The 12,094-nt window shown below is 44.6% G+C and overlaps 1 long non-coding RNA gene across 2 annotated transcripts in view; it reads left to right on the forward strand.

Annotated features, from left to right (window-relative positions):
* LOC135918263 (uncharacterized) overlaps positions 1-12,094 on the forward strand; it is a 75,793-nt gene that overhangs the window by 24,160 nt on the left and 39,539 nt on the right. For both annotated transcript variants that reach the window (XR_011511713.1, XR_011511714.1), the window contains exons 3-4: positions 129-206; positions 3,842-4,001. This is a non-coding gene — a long non-coding RNA (uncharacterized lncRNA). The remainder of the gene's footprint in view (positions 1-128; positions 207-3,841; positions 4,002-12,094) is intronic.

The following is a 12,094-nucleotide window of genomic DNA, read 5'->3' on the forward strand; positions in this document are numbered from 1 at the left end:
GTCCTTTTATAATGTATAGTGTATATTTAACGTGTTAAATTTCCGCAACAGGCTCTCAATACAAGTTATCAACTTCCGCTAACTGAATTACGCTTCTTTTCTCCTGCGCTTTCTCATTTTCTTTGCAGGAAAGGCCTCTGAAAAGTTGCGTGCACAGATGTGGCTTCCTAAGATACGGAAAATACTACGATGGCAGCATTTGTTGGGTATGTACGACATACACGGTTCCTCTACGTGTCAATAATGGCACAGCTGGCAAATATTGGTCGCACGATAGTGGGCTCGCTCGGCGGCCGCTGGCGCCACATTCTGGTGGCGCTGGAAGGCCAAGAACTCTGCTAAGCATATTACAATTTGCCAGTTGGTCAAAACTAAGTTATTCCGTGGCAGTGCACAAGAGTGCCAATTATATTCCACTGGGAACCTTCCAGACTTCAAATCCTATTATTATTATTATTATTATTATTATTATTATTATTATTATTATTATTATTATTATTATTATTATTATTATTATTATTTACGCTTAGCTTATCAACGCCTGACCTGAAAAGCATTATTTTCAGTTTCTGCCAAAGTAAACCACCAGGAATAAATGGCATATCAGTAAGCACTCGGAGAAGAAACTTTGATGTGCTTTCGAACATCTTGCTATATTTAATTGATGGCTGTCTAGACACTGCAGTAATTCCCGAGACTCTGAATACAGCTATAGTTAAGCCACTATAAAAGGGAGGTAGGAAAGATAAGGTTGAAAACTACAGACCAATCTCAATTTTGCCGGTACTTTTCCAGACACTCGACAAATCCCTGTATGAATGCACGGCGTCTTTCTTATTGAAGTTTTCAATTTTATCGCACAGACAGCTTGGTTTCGTTGCGAATCAATGTACCACAGTCTTATTAGAAGAATTCTCAGATGAAGTATATTCCGCATTTGAAAACAACTTATTAACCTGTGCCCTATTTCTAGACATAGCAAAAACTTTTGACACAGTGAATCATAACATTCCACAAGCGAAACCATATTTGTATAGGATTCAGAGGACGATTTCACAACGTGCTGCGAAACTACGTGTGTGGTAGGTCACAGATTGTTATGGCCGACAAGGAAACCCTCAGTATTAAGCAATGGCTTACAGCGGGTGTTCTCAGGGATCGATATTGTCACATATTTTTTTAATATATTTGTAAACGATCTTCCTCTGCTAATTTCTAAAGGCACTATCTATCAGTATGCTGACGATACGGTAATATTAACAAAGTATATAAATTATGAAAAAGCTGTGGGCGCCCTGCAAAATAAAATACATAGCGTATTGCAATGGTGCGCGAAAAATTTTATTCATGTAAATATCAAGAATCCACAGTTAATATGCTTTACAAGTCCCTTAAACACCATAGCAACAAACATTCCAGTATTCTTGCATGACCAGCACTGCGTTTCATGTACATGTACCCCTGTTCATATGTAGACTGTGTGAGATATCTCGGTTTACTTATTTATAGCAGCATGTCGTGGCAGCATCATCTGGCTTATCTGTGTGGCAAACTTAGGAATGTCGCTTGGTTGTTTTTTTTAATATAAAAGGCTTCACGCCATTATCGGTAAAGGAAACCATAGTGCATGCTCTCACATACAGCATATTGCGATACGGAATCACCTAATTCACTATCTGCGCATTGCGATGGCGAACGCGAATTGACAGTTTATTAAAAAAATATATTGAAAAGTGTTGCCTATAGCTGTGGCCACATGTGAGATGACAATTTATTTTCAGCGTTATGTTTTCCTTCATTTCAGTCGTTATTTAAGCAAGCTGCTGTTCTTCGTCATTTTTGGAATGACCAATTCAGAGAGAAATATGTGGCACCTCGAGTTTTGAGGCACAACAAGCGTTTCAATATTTCTTGTTCATCAAATAGGTATGGTGAGGCACGACGATGTGGCTATAGGTCAAAAATCTTTAATGATCTACCTGACGAAATTTTTTCGGTTCAGTCAAAAAAGGTGTGAAATAAAATGTCATCTTCCATTTGAGTTTTCCGTTTTGTATGGGTATGTGGTTATTTGATGTAATTTGGTTTTCTTAAGCTGTATATCTATATATGAATGAAAAAAAAATGTTTACTACGTGGACTAAGGAGCCTTCCCACCTTAGCGTGATACCCGGCCTCGCTCGGGACACTGTTTCGTATAATAAACGTTTCTCTCTCTCTCTCACTACGTTGGCATGAGATGTTTTTATAATTTGTGGTACACTTTCAAACTAATTGTAACTAGCAAGGCGGTGATGATAACAGCGCCTGTGGAGCTGGTGAATGAGAAACATCCATCGGTGTAAATGCGCCTCCTTTGTTCATATGCCTTGTTCAGTAATGACAGTGTGAACTGCCGTAGAGCCACTGTTGAATGACGGGGCTTCTTCGTAATTCCCGGAATTGTGAGGCGCACTTGTGGCTGTTGTAGGCACGAGAGGGATAACCGTGGTCTTGCTGCTGGTGTAAAGGCCGGCGGAAGATAGACTTGATGTGTGGAAAATGTGGCTTGAGTTCTTTTTGCTGGCAAAGTAGCAATATAGTGACTGGGTACGAGACACAGATGGCGAATGTGGGCTCTAAGGCTGTCAATCGTTATACATGTCGGAACCAAGTAGTCTCTATCAATCATGATTGTTGCGTGAGTCGAGGCGCATCGTGGTAGTCCAAGACATGTCTGTGGAGCCTGGTATTGCAAACTTTCAAAGGTACAAATGTTTGCTGTACATGTGTTTGTCAAAACCCGCAAGCTGTACCATAAAAAGACCAGAAGCAGTGCTCTATACAGCTGCATCAAGGACCGCACCGACTTGCCGCAGGTTTTTCCGAACAGGAACCTCATTATAGTACAATAGAAATTAATCGCTGCTTCAGGTAGATGCAGTGGAAGCTCCATGAAGGCCCCGGTCAATAATCACACCTAAGAAGTTGTGATACTCCGGATATTTGATACCCTGGCCATTGAGAGAAACAGGGTACGGTGCAATGGGTTTGCGCGTAAACGCGATTAACGTGCATTTTTGCATGTACACACTCAGGCCCTGTTTGTGGAGATAGAACAAGTTCGGATCCCTGCCCGATGAATTCTTGCGCGCACTTGAAGACGAGTAACCGCAGAAGACCAAAGACAACTATCATCAGCGGACATTGATAGGTGAATTGTCTTGGGCAATATTTCAGCAAGGCCATCCATAGTTAGGTTAAAGAGATTATGGCTCAATACCGCGCCCTGTAGGAGGTCACCGTGACAACAACAACAAAATGACAAAGAAGTGGTTAGCTATGACTAGGCGACAGTGCTTTTATTCAACACCACGAAACTGATACAAAACTAACACAAACTATACAAAACTGATAAATGGAATGCCACTGTGCTATTGTGAAAGCTCGGCTAAGTGCATCATCAGAGAACATACCTGTGACAAAACCGGAAAATAACCCGTGCTGCTGTACCATAATTACTCTCATTGAAGCTTTACCCACATTGCGTTTATTGTGCAGGAAAGTAATTTTTAAAGATGAAATGATTTAAAGATGATCATAAGAAAGGAGAAGAGAAAAATAGTGAGAAATGCAGAAGACGAACAGTACAAGTTGACTGGTCGTCTCAGTGCTTAGCACAACAATGCGCAATTACTAGATATAAAAAAATATCCGCAAAAAAGGACACTTGTGATGTTCTTTATTTGCGCACCTTAAATATTTGTAGAACCGCGGTGAACGACTAGTAACACTTATTTTGAGTTTGCTAGTCCACAGTTACTTCTGGACAGCTTTCAGAATTATGCAGCTTTCCTTTCAGTACCTTGCTGGATCCGGAAGATTCTTCGGGGTAAGAGGCTACTGCAAGCAAGGCTTGTGCCTCAGAGTGTTAACTGGAGGTTACGAAGGCTCTCATGCACAGAAGCTCTGCGGCAATGTCCAAACTGAAGTTGGATTGCACAGCGAGACAGAGAGAAAAGGTAAAGTACACTTCAGTCACTTCTTTACCGCCTATTTAAAAAAAAATGGCCGGCTGTGCGTCGTTTGGCAAGATTAGATAAATAGACTCCTATTTTTTAGCCCTTATGTATGCTCAACACTCGTCACCATCGGCATCGAAGCGTGAAGTGAAAGTCAAATGCTACACTTAAAGCCTTAGACTAACTGATAGCCTAATTATAACGTGCGACCATTGCGGCGCTATCTCACGAATGTCCTGCTTTAGGTATGGAAGCGAGCGATATGATACCTCCTTACGCAATTAAGCTTTGCTGCGTTTTTTAGAGGTTCAACTGTTTCTTCTGCTCCTAGGAAAGCGCTATTGCTGCTTTAATAATTTGGCTTTTACACGTAATACGGATTCATGTAACTAAATGTATCCACAGCGCATTGCGGCAGCAAACTTGCACTGTATGGCCCCTGCTGAAAACCAGAGAGGTGCTACGTAAAAACCACTTCTGTAAACGAGACATGTAACATGCAACAGTCTACGCCGTCGTAAGAAGCATTGCAATTCACAAATTCTTTGTTTAACAATATACTACGTTGATCAGTGTCAAACCTGCAGCTGCATTGTGGGTAGTAAGGAGAATAAATTATCCTTAGCATTGGGATAGAGTTTGTTTATCACATGCACTGCGGCAGAGTCAAAATGGAAATGATAACCATAGAATCGTTGCGCCATTAAAGGGAATGCGAGACTACTAAATCCTTGCGGTCAAGGAAACCCTTGCGGCCAAGTGTGATGTCATTCCTACTTGTAAATCCAAGTTTCGCTGTCTGCAACGTCCCTTCGCAAGTATTGATCGCTGTCGTATGAAGTTTTCAAATCAGTGAAACATTTTTTGTCGCAAATATTGTTGAAAGGTAACTTGTCTAGGCACTGTCTTGGCGTAAAGCTTTCTATATCCCAAATTTTCAGTAAACGTTCTTTGAGCGGGTGGCTGTCCAAAACCAAATGCGTTTGATTCCATTCGAACTGTCACTCGACGGTCACTGAGCAGAAGAAGACGCAAATGATTGGTGCTTTCATCTTCGTACCCGGTGGAGGGGCGTACTTACCATGCATCGCCCCTTGGAACTACACGGCCTTCCTGAAAATGTTGGACCCACTAAAACATAATTATTTCACTGGGCCATGCTTTTATTAGCCCTTCCGAGACATTTCTATTTATTTATTCATGTACCTCCAGGGCCATGCGACATATAGAGGGGAGTGGTAGTACAAAAGACACACAGAAATAAAACCGAATACAGTGGGTCTCGTTATTACACATTAAAATTCTTCCTAGTTATGCAATACTAGGTAAGGTTTCTCAAAAAATTTCATTGCTAGAGACTACCACAATTCCTGCAGGAAGGTGGCTCCAATCCAGGAAAGTGCGTGCGATAAAAGGCGAAAAGAATACTTAAGGTTGCGTGGTTGAATTTCAACTTCCTTCTGATGATCGATGCGGTGCGACGTACGTATTCGGTACGAGTAATTAAGGGTGGTGTGATGGTATAGCTTATAAGATAAGCAAGCCGTGAAAGTTTACGGCGATATCTAGAGAAGAAAGGGAGAGGCTAGCTTTCGTGGAAGCTGTTGGGGGCGCAGACTTACGGAGTTGTCATCTGTGGGAAGCGCCTCCCTTGCGTAGTATGAGGGATCACACGGCGTGCTCCCCATAGGTTTCGCTTACGGCGCTCAATAAAAACACCACGGGGCAGCCCTCCTAGACATTTATGTAAGTACTCTCAAAACGAGGAACGTTCTTGACAGTCCATATAATATTCTTATGCAAATTTAAACTACAGCATCTTTTACAGACGCTATCTCTTTACCGAATACGTACAGTGCACGCCACTGCCCGCGGTAGCCGCGGTGGAGTCTCCCGGACCGGCTTCTTGCGTGAAAGGTAGGCAAATGCTGAGAGAAAACTATGTGAAATATGTTCTTATAGTGGGCTGTCTGTATAACCAGAAGGAGCATAACAGACTGAAGCCTCAATGCAGCGATCGCACGGGCTCGCAGCTGCCGACTGCGCGTCTGCACGTATGTCCGCGCACAATGTTTTGCTTTCGCTGTGAGGGCGTTTTCGCACCGTGTCGTGAGCTTTAGGCCACAGCATATGACCATTTGACAGTGCACTAGCAACCATTGTTGCGTGGACGCTATCAGAACTGTTCAAAAATAATTTTGGTATAGAGACTTCAACGCCTACGGCGACTGCGATGTGCCGTCGCAACGATTCAATCTTTTTTGTGTGTGTTTTAAATTCTTGGACGTTTCAGTAATATTTCTCAATTTGCGTCGCACTGTATGTTTATCGGTGTTCTCAGCGTGCGATTTCCCTCTGTTTCTTTTCCGTAATCCAGTGCATTTATTCATAACAAGAACATGACCATATGTCATGCATTGTTTAAGTGCGTCTTACCGATCCCTTTCCGTTCCAGTGAACTTGCCAGTATCTAGCACCAACAAGTTCATAGACCGAACCATCATGACACTAGCCGAGCAGCGGCCGCGGGCGAGCTTCTCAGTACGCGTTTCTTGCTACTCACCGAACATCGCAGTCCCGGCGCCGTATCAGAATTCTTCCTCGTGTCTGCGCTTGCAGCATACCCGAGTTGCAGCCGATGGCTGTCTGCCGGTTCCAAGTTTCGCGAGCCAAGTTTCCCGTAACTCCTTGCCCTGCCGCTACGTGTGAATAAGGCTGACACCGGTTTCCGCTGCGTGCGCCTGGCACTACGGCATCGAGCAGTATACCATGCTGCACGCCTCCAAAGACAGCCACTACCTATTATAGTGCTTTCGAATGTTCTCAAGCAGATACCCAAGGCCGTAAAGCCTCACCACTTAATCAGAACCGCCGCGCAGATGGGACTTAAAACTTTCGTTTTCAGCTCGCTTCAGCGCTTCTGAAGCAGCCGACATGGCCGCTGTGTCCACGTGATCCTTCATGCCACGTCACGCCGACGGTGGCGCCAGCTTTTCCAGTGGTAGAGCTCGCCCCCAATAGTAGTTCGGTTACAGTTACAAAACATAAAACGAACTGAATTGTTTTGCACTAATTTTAATGACGGAATATTGTTTTGGTAGAAAGAATCCCAGATCGCTGACTCGAATTCTAGTTTAGAACGAATTAGTGGTTTATGGAGTCTAGACTTAAGAGAAGATGGGGACTGGGGAACGTTACGCCGTATGTAGCCGAGCATGCGGTAATCATTGTTAATGATACGTTCTGTGTGCCCAGTCCACGTGATGTTAGAGGTGATCTAAATAAGAATTCACAGCGTCCAAAGATGTACTGCCGAGGTAGAACATACAAGTGTTGCTATTGGTTCGAGATTCCTTATGCAACGCCACTGCGTAGAGATTGAAAACTTGAGCTGATGGTATTCTATGTACCTTTTGCTAAATACCCCAACATTGATAGTAGTATATTGTTTAAGTGTTCTATAGTTATTCGATTCAAAAGCACTACCATATATATACGATTCTACAAAGACATAAACATCGTTACTTTCAGAATTGTGTTCAACTGCGCGCGCTCTCCTAAATAAGTGGTCCACAAATGTGGCGTTCTGAAAATCACGAATTCCAAAGAATTCATTCGACGTTGTGGTCGTCTGACCAGCTTTTTTCCTCACAAGATTTTACTATTTACGGTAAAGTACATATGTTCTTTCTTTTAAAACCACCATTGAAAGGTTTTTTTGTTCTTCTGTCAACAGACAAAATCTGATCTAGTTTTCTCGCTGCCAAGCGAGCTAACCTAGCAAGAGTGCTCGCTCTTGCGCTGTAATTTTTTCAGCTCCTATGTAGCATAACCTCTCTGAGCACTTTAGCGTCTTTCGCTTCACGAATAGGTTAATTTTGTAATAGTGTCGATGTTTCAAGGCACTACCCATGGTTCTGCTGCCTTTCATGGTGTTCTTACTGCTTCCAAATGAAAAAATAAACATACGGCTACGCGCGCAGCTAAATATTCTTTTAACCATGTGGGTGCCGCTGCACGCTTACGCAGCTTCGCAGTTGACATTTGATATGACTACGCGAAAATATTGCTCCATCACATCGCCAGTGCAGCAACAACCTATGAACTGCCGCTTTGACATTTTAGAAGGAGCAGTTGAAAGTCGTTGACAGACAAATGGGTTGGTTATCCCTGACGTGTGCTGCTAGAACGCCAGAAAATTCTGAATGCACGTCCTCGCGAGGGGTATAACAAGCGGTGGCATGTTGTATTCCTGAATGAAGATTTTGTAGCGGTAGGAATTGTATAGACACTCCAAGCACAATTCTGGCGTCGGTGTCGCCGTGAGGTTCTGTAAAAATTCATTGGCGATAAAATTGTCGGTGCGCGCCGTATGCTTTATGTGCGAGTGACAGCTTGCGAGGGTGAGCCGGCGATCGCGGCTCGATCTGGTGCACGAAAGGGAGGAAAGCCGGCATGAAGCGCACCGTCTCCCTTCGCGAGCAAGGTTCCGGGAGGACGGGAGGGAGGGGGGGGGGGGCGAGAGTACGCGTTCTCCTGCAGGAGGCCTTAGCACCCTCGTCAACTCGCCCGGGCTTCTGTATCTCGAATGTCATCTGCGACTGGGACAAGGTCCGCGTGGGCATGGGGGGAAGAGGGGGGTTCTACTCGGGGTGTCATGGTCAGCGCGCGCGCCTGCTGCTACCACGCTTCCTCACTCCAGCGTTTTGACAGCCAGTTTCCATGCTCATCGAGGGAGATATTTGTGTTTGTGCACGAGTGACACCATGCTTGGTGATTTACTTAGTATGCCTATGTTTACAATTTTGTTCGGTCTGTAAGAGTACTATACCTACTTAGTATTGCTGTCCATTAGCTATTGCAATCGGTGCTTCGCCTTTCGGGCGAAACTGCGACTTTTTAGAGCGCAGCTCTTAAGTGCCTGTACCTGCGCCGAGGATCGGCGTAACCGAGCTAACGAACACAATAGCGAACGATGAAAGAATGAGCGTGGAGCATGACATTAAAGACGCGAGCCGCGAACTGGTGGAAACCAGTAAGAGCGTCCTCATTAGTGGCGTGTGAGCGGGAAACTGGTGTCATGCGAACCCGACCGTTTGCTCGATGTGTACTGCTGTCTGGTCTCAGCTGGACCGCTCGTTTCGTACTATTGTGTGCTCACGTCAGCTCTCGCTCGCACTTCTTTGATTTGTTGGGTGTGGTCTCGTTCGCGCATGCTTCTGTTGTCATGGTTTAAGAATTACAATGAGTCCAAATAGACATAAGGTTTCTGGAGACAGTGCGCCATATCTAATTCTGTAAGACAAGACGGACCGTGAGTACAAGGACGCGGAGGCGACACCCAGTAACTCATTCTCCTTGACTTTGGAAAGCCGCGACGCCCCAACAAAAGAGAGCACACCGACTTCACTATGATCAGTGGCAATGACGGCGTCATCTTCGTAAGACATGACTCGCGTTAAGAGTTAATGAAGAATAACATAAACACAGCGCCGACCTGTCAGCAAACGAAGGGAAAAGCATGGGACATCTTCCACCTACAGAGAGGAGGCGCAATTTTCATGATGTCACGTGAATGCCGCAGCGGCTCGCCGCCAGTTGGTTTGGCCGCTCTGCCGCAGCTCCGTTTTAATGCCGGCGGCACACTACGCACTAGTGTTTTACCGGTAGTGTGTATGGGGCTTTCTGTGGTGGCGATCCCTCCGAAATAGCGTCAGAGTAGCCTGCGTCGTCTGTTTACCGAAGACACCATCGATAAGGCATGCGGACAGCGCGTCAAAAGAAAGCGCAGCACGAGCGGAGGTTTGTTTGCGCTGGTTGCTCCTAACCGCGGCGACGCGTTATCCGCGCGCTGCCTCTCGCGTTCTCTCGATCAGCGAGAGAGTCACGCTACACTACGCTCATTTGCAGCGTGTCGCACGAGGCAGATTGTCCTCACCAGACAATATATCGCGAAATGAAAACACGTATACAGCTGCGCTCAAAGTTTGCTTTAGGGAGTATCGTAATGGTCAGTTATTTTTTTTAATATTGTGGATGTGTTTGTGTGGAGGGGCGGGGAATTGTGCCCTCTTATTAGCAGCCATCGAATGTAGATTTTTTTTCGGGTGCACGATTGTCGATCGGACAAAGACTTAAGCGCCCTCAGTGCAATTTCTGAGGACTCTCAACCACAGCGTTGCTATGTTTGATGAGTGTATTGTACCGTCCGCTGTCTAAGCATTTTACTTGGAACTGCCTGTAGCTATATCTTGTACTTTGTATTAATCAGATTCAATTCTATATTTCAGTGTTGTCGGCGCCCTAGCTGCATGCGCGTTTTCGAGAGCGCTTACGAGTAGCTTCTGTGTCGTGCAAATTTTCTGCTGACGCAGAACTTCCGGCTTTACTTCAGTGTTCGTTCGCTCTACAGCCTTATGGTCCCCTTGAGAATCTTAGATACCCCCGGAGCATTGAGCCTGTCTATGTCTGTCCAGACTTAGCCTTTCAGCAGTCGTATCGTTAATGATCTGGGCCGTAAGTACGCAAGGAGACGGCCTCACTGATTTTCAGTTTAATACGTTCGTGTTCAGGACCCCGTGGTCATACAGGGCTCGATCGTGTCCTAACCCGATGTAAGCAAGCGAAGTCTTTTTTTCCCTAGTGTGAGATCCCGAATAATGCCTTAAAACCGGCCTATTATTACTTGAGCTTTTCAGCAAAGATTCTTGGGTTTCTGTTCGATCACGATTTTCAATGGCAAAGAAAATTCCGTGTGATATCACTTAAAGAAATTTACGATAATCAAGGGAGAGTGACGCTTATTTAGCAGACAAGCAACCGTTATGAGATATGATTTTAGCGCACACTGAATTATTTTTACCAGCTTATGCTACTTATACTAAGAACATAGTGATCCGGGGGTATATTCACCGTATGTCAACAACTTCTTGCCGAATAGTGCTATATTCAACGCAACGTAACATTAAAAAAATATTTTGAAGTTTTACTTGTCAAACAACGGAAACGCTCCTAGCCGGTCTGCAGCTGACTAAAAGGCTACTGCGTACTTTCTACATTTATGTGTGTTAGTAAACTTTCGGCTAAAGGAGCCGTGCCCAAATTTTAATCAGCTCAATACCCTTTACATTAATGGCTTAGAATCATGAGCAAACAATGGTTTGCAAAAGAAAAGATCACTAAAACATTATTGCTAACGGCTTTATTGATGTTAAGGCTATCGTTCCCAATCATTGTTACGGCGATGAGCAAAATGAGAACAAGGCGAAAGCGGGAGCCAGCGCTTCGACAACTGGACATGTCTTTTTCAAGGCGATATAAGCTTTCCTCGGTACAGTATATACACAGTAGGAAAGCATATGTCGCTAAGAAAAAAAAGTCCACTTAAGGGAACGTTGGCTCCCCTTTTCAGGTTGTTCTCGTTTTTCTCGTCGTCTTGAATTTACATCTCCAACCTTCACCTGTATTTTCCAGCCATTCCTATGAGTGTCGTAGTCATCGATACGGATATTTCTACCCATCACATCAACAACGCGATTAAAAAATATATCAATCATTACCGATTTACGTCTACCCTCTGCACACTGTATGTTCACACACACAATATGTTCACCCACCTTAATTTCATATCCCTGGGGAAACCCATGCACCTACTGGATTACACGCGCGCTACCGCATAGCTTACCATGTCCACGATTGGCGTTGCCAACACTCCCACGACGAGATATATTCGGTATACAGAAATATAATAGTGGACGTACAAAGGTCGCCCCGATAACTCATCTCGTAAAGCATCGCACGCGTAATGCTAAAGATGAGGACGCAGTTTCTACATGCGGCAAGTTGCCTGTTCCTGCATTGTGATTTCCCTGTCCTTATCAGTGCGAAGAAATTCATTTGCCTCTTCCATTCACTTTGCCGATGCTGACTGCTACTGTCCTGCCGATTATACAACTTAGGTCATTGCGTATGTGTGCCACTGGATATGTGCCTGAATGCACAACTTAGACCACCGGGTATGGGCAGTTGGGCACGCCGCACCCGGTATGTGAACATTCTTGGCCAGTTCCTCAGAAAACATACGTCGAGCTAGG

Source organism: Dermacentor albipictus, chromosome 2 (genome assembly GCF_038994185.2).
Source record: "Dermacentor albipictus isolate Rhodes 1998 colony chromosome 2, USDA_Dalb.pri_finalv2, whole genome shotgun sequence".
NCBI classification, from domain to species: domain Eukaryota; kingdom Metazoa; phylum Arthropoda; class Arachnida; order Ixodida; family Ixodidae; genus Dermacentor; species Dermacentor albipictus.